The following is a 1,709-nucleotide window of genomic DNA, read 5'->3' on the forward strand; positions in this document are numbered from 1 at the left end:
AAATTAGATAAACAGACCTTGTATGAATTCTTGTCTTTTTCCCCCACAGCATTTTACATATATTACTTGTAGACAGCATACACTTGTCTACTGCTGTATTTCCTGTCAAATGCCACCATCTTCCCCCTAATATTCATCCTCTCATACCCACACAACAGTTACAAGTCTGAGTTTTAATACTTATCAAACACTCTAATTTTGGATCCGAGCAGTACTTTCAAGTTGGGTACTGAAACAAGGTAAGAGCCAGAAGAGTCTGACTGACGTTATACCTACCTACTGATACGTTATGCCTTTGCAAGTGCTTTCAACTCCCCAAAAGTTCAGGACTACGTATTAACTATGGAATTCTTAGTTTTTACTAGCTCTTTCACTTTTGTCCTTGTGCCTCAGCTCCCCCATCCCAAACACCTGATGCTTTCCCCTTCCTTCCAGCTGTGAGGCAAAGACAATTTCACAATGTTTGAAATGTGTCCAGACATTATTTCCATTTGGTTACATACAGGACCCACACAAAGTTCAGATACCTATAAAAAAACTGAACTGATTGTGTGCGAATTGTTTTAGGGAAAAATCCAAGTCTTGCAAACAAAAGTGTTAGCCTGAAGCAGGTTATCTTGACAAGTTATAAAAATAAAATTTAAGACAAACATGGACAGCTTATAGAAACAGTATCAGAAGCACTTGCTCTGAAGGGCAAACTACACATCTGACTTCGTGGAGGAGTTAAGGCATCAGGAAAGAAGTCTAATCCTCCAATGAAAGTTATTTTCTTCGGTGAAATTAAGGTGATTTTTAAAAATATGTATTTGAATTGGGTTACTCCAAGTTTCACAGTAGACTGGATGTTGAAAAAGTACATCAGTCTCAGGGCAGACAGACACAAGGCGAGCCGTACTCTTCAGCCTGAGGAAAAGAAAGCTGAAGGGGACGTGGTAGCAGCTTACCGCTCTGCTAGGGGAGTACATCAAGGGCTCAGTGAGCAACTGTTCACCAGGGCACCCAAGGGGAAAACCAGGAGTAATGGCCACAAATTCCTGGAAGATTGATTCAGGCTCAACATTAGGAAAAACTTCTTCACAGTCAGGGTGTCCTGCAATCACCTACCCTGGAAATCTTCAAGAGGAGACTAGAGAGTCACGGCGCTGGGGTCACCTGACCCCAGGTGTCTTTCCTGCCTAGTGCAGGGGGCTGGACCCGATGATCCTCCAAGGGCCCTTCCCGCCCCTTGCAATCCATGAAAGAGCATCTATGTACATAATACTCGTACGAAAGCTACATCGCAAAGCACTTCCTAGACGAAAGAACGTGCCATTACACGTCCTATTTTACAGACGGAAACACTGAGGCACCGCTCCCTACTCGATGGCAGCAGAACCGAGGGAACCAAGTCGCTGTTGCTGTACGCGCAACGAGCCTGAAGGGATTCCTCCCTCCAAGCCACACCTAAGCTTGTCCGCTACCCGATCAAGACAGCTTATAAAACCTATTGGGGGGGTTGCAGGGCCGTTTTCCTGCCCGTTATCCGGTCGTGTCTCCGGGCGGTCTCCCTTGCTGGGTGCCCCTCGCCCCTGCCCCATGCGTTGTGGCAGCCCGTATCCCCCCCCTCCACAGGCAGCGGCCTCCTCCCCAGACCAGGCCAGACACAGGTTTACTTTTTAAAAAGGGAGTCAAACGGCTTCCCCCCGCCCGGCTGTGGAGCAGCAGCG

The sequence above is a fragment of the Alligator sinensis genome, unplaced genomic scaffold (genome assembly GCF_000455745.1).
Source record: "Alligator sinensis unplaced genomic scaffold, ASM45574v1 scaffold301_2, whole genome shotgun sequence".
In the NCBI taxonomy this organism is placed as follows: Eukaryota; Metazoa; Chordata; order Crocodylia; family Alligatoridae; genus Alligator; species Alligator sinensis.